Here is a 6000-nt window from a genome sequence, read left to right as displayed (position 1 = left end):
GATGAACTCCTCATGGTTTTTGGAAAGCAATGCCACACAAAGACTATTTGTTAGCTATCTGTGCAGGTGTGTGGGGGCATTCTGAGCTTGCCAGCAATCAACAAGCAAACAGGTTTGGAACTGGGCTGGTGACCAATCTTAAGACATACTCAATGTCACCTCCACAGGGACCACAGGATTTATAGCTGGCAACAGATTCTCATGTGTCAAATGAGGAAACGGAGATCTAGAGAGACCAAATGACTAACAGACTCCAGAATAGAACCCAGGTTGTCCTGTCCCAAACCATATTCTTTTCCCACTATCCCATGTTTCTTTCTATTATAAGGTTGAGTTAGCAGAAAATAAAAGGCCACATACTGCATACTGGAAAAAAGAACCTATGATTAGCATCTAGGTCTCTATTCTCAGGACTTTTAAGAATATATATGTGAAAGCTGCCACCAATTACTCAAAGATAGTCCATTTAGTTTGGTACTTTCAAGGAAACAGGTGTCTGAAACATTCTCTCCTTCAGGTTTCAAAAGAACTTTGATTATGGGAATTGACTTTACAAGTAGCAGAATTCATTTTTCAACCTTAACTTCAGAATATTACTACTACATTAAAATGAATTATAACTTATCATGTCATTATTATGTATTTAAAAACACAATTCACCAACACGTTAAGACATACTTTGAATAAAGATTTGATAAAACCACAGTGTTACTGATTTTGAATGCGATTAATGTAGAGTTGACAAAGTCTCAGACAAAAGGCAACACTGGTAGGATTTCACTCATTAAAATGCAGTTAAGATGGAATCAAAATGTATTCACTGTTGAAAAGTTTTAATGAAACAAATGTCAAGCAAGTACATCAACTTCTAATGAATCAAACAAAGAAAATCTAGAAGCTTAATTACAAAGACACTTGTACGGAAAACTTGGCATTTCAACCACTTCAGACACAGGGACAACATGTGACTTTTTCTCTCCACTTCAGAAAACACCTTTTGTTTGATTCTCTGCCCTCCAGAGCTGCCTCTCCCGGGAGTTTTTTTTTTTTGTTTTTTTTTTTTAAACAATGGGGAAAAATGTCTAACATGGAGAAAGTAAAAATTCATTATGACAAGAAAAAAATAAGACAAAAATAATATTTTTTCCCTAATAAAAGAAGTTATGTCTGTATCAGTGGGAGACAGGACCAGGGATCAAACTCTGCCGTCACCTCATGGAGCTCCAAAGCACCTGACAGGCCACATGAACCAGTCAAGTGAAGCTTCAGAGTTGGCTGGGTGTGTAACTGCATGTGTGTGCACCCCTATGTGTAAGATTTCGGTATCACTGATTCTGAAGACGATTCACGTCACTGTCATGCCCAAACCCTATCTATGGTTGGGGCAAAGATCAACTCTGCCCTGAAGTTACAGTTGTTCTGGGTCACAAAGTACTGCCAGGGAAGTTTCACAACAATGAAAGCTGGGAGGAAAGGAAGAGAAGAGAGTGGGGGTCCCAAGAGGGATATTGCCTGGAGGCCAGAGGAGCGGAGACCAAGTACCCGATTGAAAGCTCAAAGCTCTAATGAAGTCTGTCATCCCCCTGGAGACAATCTCTTACTTATTAATACTTTATAAACATGAGGCATGCATGGGACCAAGGCCATCAACAGTGGGATCAAAGATATAGGGAGGAGGGGCCAGATGATGGAAGGAAAGAAGCAATTAGTTACTTGTCACAGAATTCAAAAGCTGGTTAATATTTTCTTGATGAAACTAGGCCATGACGGACTTCCGCTTTCTATCACGGCAGGGCTGGCTTATGTGAATGGTAACAGTGAGAATGCTCCCACATAATTCTTTAATGGAGTTACCTCACTCAAAGTACTCACCAATTAGTGGCTGGCTCATGGACCACTCCATGGCAATCTAGGTTGGTCCTTAGACAACAGACAACAGAACACAAAGGCTAAGCTGCTTGGTGGTAGTCTTTTTCAAGCCACAATGAAGAATCTTAATGCCATACAAATAAAAAATATAAGGGAGTGTGTGCTGGGGTGGGGTGAGGGGGCATCTCTTTTTTTCCTCAAGAGATCAAAAACCAACAGGTAAAGGACACACTGGAAAGACCAGCTAGTGGAACACCGAGATCCAAGGGCACCGCACGGCAGTTCTTGACAAGTGCCCGATTCCTTGAATGCCATGTAGGAGAGTGGCTGCTTGTGCTTCCGTGAGTGACTGAGGTAAGCAGGTGGAAAACTTTATCTGGCTGCCCCTGCAGCTAAAAAACAAATCAAGGTGGGGAGAGAACAAGAGACTGCCCCTTCTGTCTCAATTTGCTTTTCTAAAGGCTACAGATGGAAGATAAAGGCCAGGGAACCTTTTCCATACATTTGTCAGAATGAGAGTCTATGCTGAATAAGGAGAGATTCTCTCTGTAAATGAGAAGTCTCCCAGCTGAGTCCATGAATCAGCACAAATGAAAGGAACAGCAACTTCTCACTTTCCATGCAAGATCAACTGCTGACAACTTTCAATGCGCCAAATAGGAAAGATGAGTGCTTTCTTGCTATTGCTCACAGTGCTCCCCTAAAAAGAGAGGAACAGAAGTCCTGCTGACCTTGGAGCATTGCAGCCCAGGAAACCATGATTCATATGGGCCAGAAGCAGGACAAGTGACCAACCAACTCCAGTCAGTACACAGAAAGGGCCCTGATGAAGGAACACAGAGCTTCCACGTTGCAGCAGGATAACATGGAAGAGGAGAAGCTCTCATGGGGCACTGCTGACTGGTAAGGGGGGGGGGGGGGGAACTGTCCATGGTGATGGAAGCTTAAAACAAGTGACAGGAGGGGCCCTCAGGCCAAGAAAAGCCCCTTCGTGTGGCCCCAGGAGGAATCTTGCCTTTTCTCTGCAACAAAAACTGAAATGAGACGAAGCTGAGGCCCTGAGAGTCCCGGGGCACTCTCAGAACCTCAGAAAAACGAGTGGAAAGGGCATCCAGACACACCTCGAGGTGCTCCAATGCTTTCCAGGGGTGAGGGAGCTGGAATGCATGCACAGATCCCTTCCACCCCCAGGCAGTCTGTTTCCATCATGGCTTCTCATTCCTCACAAGCAGAATCACTTGCAGAACGTCTTGGAGCCAAAGCACCTGTGGACAAAGCCAAGGAAAACAGGAAAAGAGTGAACATCTCTCGGGAAGAAGTAGGGCTGTGTGCCTAAAATGCTGGCTTCTTGTTTTTCTGGGAAAGTAAGTAGGAAAGGGCAAGGCTGAACTAGACTCCAGGGCTGGCTAAGCCAAAGGTAACTTGTGTCAAGGTATTTGTGGAAGTATTTCTAAGTGTGGTGTGACCTTACCTTTGCACAAGGGCAGTGGGGACACTGAAGGGTCAGCCTGAGGTCACCTATGATGACAGAAAAGCTGCCCACAGGGACTGGGGCCAGGGATCTAAAATTAGGATGGCATCTCAGTCCAAGGAATCTGTGGTCTACACAACTCCAATTTTCTCCAACTATAAATGTACCTTATGTCTGAATATAGAGAAATTTCTAAAATAAGTACTGGGTAAAACTTCACATGAATATGCACTACAATAAAAATAAAATCACATATACTACTCAATGGGCATGTATTGAATGGGCAACAAAATATTTAACCATTCCACTTGTCTGAAATCAGGCAATTTATCATTCTGGCTAAGTTCCTAAAAATGACTCATCAGCAGGATTCCCCTTCCTAAGCCCACTGCCTTCAGCACACTACTTAGGCGAGGCAAGGCAGAGCCTCATGAGAGAAAGAGCACTAGCTTGAAGGCAGGAGACCTGGGTGTGGATGTTGGCCCTTGTGACCTTTCCCTACATACTGCATATATTATGTCTGAAGGATTCAAGCTTGGGGCTTCCTAAAGCCCAGATCCATGCTCTTTTCCCCACCTTCACGAGTTACAGACAGGTGAGGGGGCTAGAATGTGCTACAGACAGGTGAGGGGCCAGGCTGATAGCTGGGGAATGTCTATCCTGTGCAATTATGAAAACACACCAATGAAACTACCATCTAAAAAGCCATGGTCTCCCCAAAGCCCTTGTTGTTAGTAACCAACTCCCAAAGGCCACTTCGTTGTTCAATATCTCTAATGCTTGACCACACAAACTGCCCGGTGGGGTTGTCTGTGTGGGCATCTCATCTCCTAGGAGCCTGCAAGCTCTCTGAGGGCCCTTGAGAAGCCTTCTATCTCTCCCAGGTCCACCGTCTGAAGCAGTCTTAGTACTAAAGAAAATGAAGAAAAAACCCAACAACTCCATGTTGTACCTCCATGGCACCTCTTCTAACCTTCTATGATTGAGGATCCAGACTTCTCTGGGGTCCAAGGGTTCCCCCTCTTTCCTTTCATGTGGTCAAAGGGAAAAGACTTAAATGCCAGGGGATTGGGGCATCTGTTTGCCTCTGCCTCTGACAAAGGGGGGGGCATTAGCTGCCCATCACTTTTCCTCCCTGGGCCTTATGGGCCAAAGTGGGGGACTCCCTCAGGCTAAGATCTCTGAAGCTCTGGTGTTCTCCTCCTTCGCCTGCTCATCCACACCATTAACTTCCCTTCACTCACAAGCTCCTAACAGTGGGTGAAGCCTCTGCCAAGCTGGTGTCAGAGTAATTAATTGCCCCATGGATGCTGGGGACATCAGGCTTAGTTGTCCATACATATTTGTATAATGAGACCAAGATAGAATTAATCACAGTCTCTGTAATTGTCTCCTCTGACAGATTTGGGGGTGGAGCTCTCAGTAGGAGGAGAGCAAGCTATTCTTAGTCATCTCTGAATGGCCAGAGGCTAAGAATCCATAGTGACCCAACAGTTCATATTTTTATCTCAAATATTTGTAGGCTGGAGCTGGGGGAATACTTTGCAAAATTAAGCTCCTTTGGGTTTTCTAGATGACATATTCTAGGGTAATCACTACACTGGCAACATCATGAAAACAAAAGTTGCTAGTCCCTGTCCCCTTCTCCACCCCACAGTCATTTCCCTACCAGGACACAAGGAAAGCCTGCGTTATCAATTATTGCCTTTTTCAGAATCTCCCACCTCTCTCTCTTGAAGCTCACAAGTATGCTAATTGAAAATGCTGTGTGAAAATGAGAAGGATGATGAGCTCCTGAAAACCCCGAGGTTGGATTTACAAGCTGTTCCCTTCATAAGCAACGGCGATAATGCCATTTCTTGGTTCTGCGGGGAGCTCAGACCATCTCTTCCAAGAACAGTCCGTTCCATCTGGCTACTTCCTGAAAGGACAATGGTCCTTTTCCCCATCAAAGCCTGGCTGAGGGCAGAGAACTACTGCCCAGTGTGGTTACTGCTACAGGCCTGACCAGAAAAGCAGACAGGCCCACCTTTGTCTTGGCCCACACTCACTGCCCTGTTAAGACATAGAAGCCGGGATTCTTACTTTCTTGAGTATAGGCTATTCAGGGTGCAGGCCCTGCTGGACCACAAAGATGTGCAAATGGAACATACTACAGGCCTGGTAAGAAAGTAATAGAGACTCAAACCTTGGTTTCAAAGAGCCAAACTGGAAGCTTCAGTATAACTCCTGATTTGGTCTAGCTAGTGTTGATGGGGATGATGTGAGGCCATAAATTCCATTCCCCAAGTGGGTAGATGGATCCCAAGATTCTCCCATTCTTGTATTTGGAGATCTGGAACATATTAATAAGGGAACAAGCTAAAAGCTTGCTCTGCTGTTAGGAAGTGGGTGAACCTTGATTTCAAGGTTTCCTCAAATGGAATCAAAAGTCCTGGGTTCAAATCTGTGGTCTGGGACTTATTATCTGTGGGACTGAGCAAAGTATTGCCCCTTCTGGGGCTGTCTGTCAAACAGAGGCACAGATTCAAGAGGAACCTTACAGATCACTGAAGCTGCTTCATGTTTTACAGAAGGAAAAAGGCCTGGATGCTTGGGGAGGGGTGCAGATAAAGAGTCTGCCTATGGCCCAGGGGTGGCAAGTTGGGATTGGAGGCAGG

The 6000-nt window shown here is 45.0% G+C and overlaps 1 protein-coding gene across 6 annotated transcripts in view; it reads right to left on the bottom strand.

Moving 5' to 3' along the window:
• Positions 1 to 816: 816 nt before the first annotated feature.
• The window catches only part of HMG20A (high mobility group 20A), a 60213-nt gene continuing 55029 nt past the window's right edge, over positions 817 to 6000 (bottom strand). For 5 of the 6 annotated variants that reach the window (XM_074296518.1, XM_074296517.1, XM_074296521.1 and 2 more), the window contains one exon: positions 817 to 3134. The gene's annotated coding sequence lies outside the window, so the exon portion shown is untranslated. The remainder of the gene's footprint in view (positions 3135 to 6000) is intronic. The other variant, XR_012487142.1, reaches the window with a different exon arrangement.

Source organism: Sminthopsis crassicaudata, chromosome 2, assembly GCF_048593235.1.
Source record: "Sminthopsis crassicaudata isolate SCR6 chromosome 2, ASM4859323v1, whole genome shotgun sequence".
In the NCBI taxonomy this organism is placed as follows: domain Eukaryota; kingdom Metazoa; phylum Chordata; class Mammalia; order Dasyuromorphia; family Dasyuridae; genus Sminthopsis; species Sminthopsis crassicaudata.
Note: the sequence above shows the minus strand (reverse complement) of the source record. Positions and strands in the feature narration are given on the sequence as shown.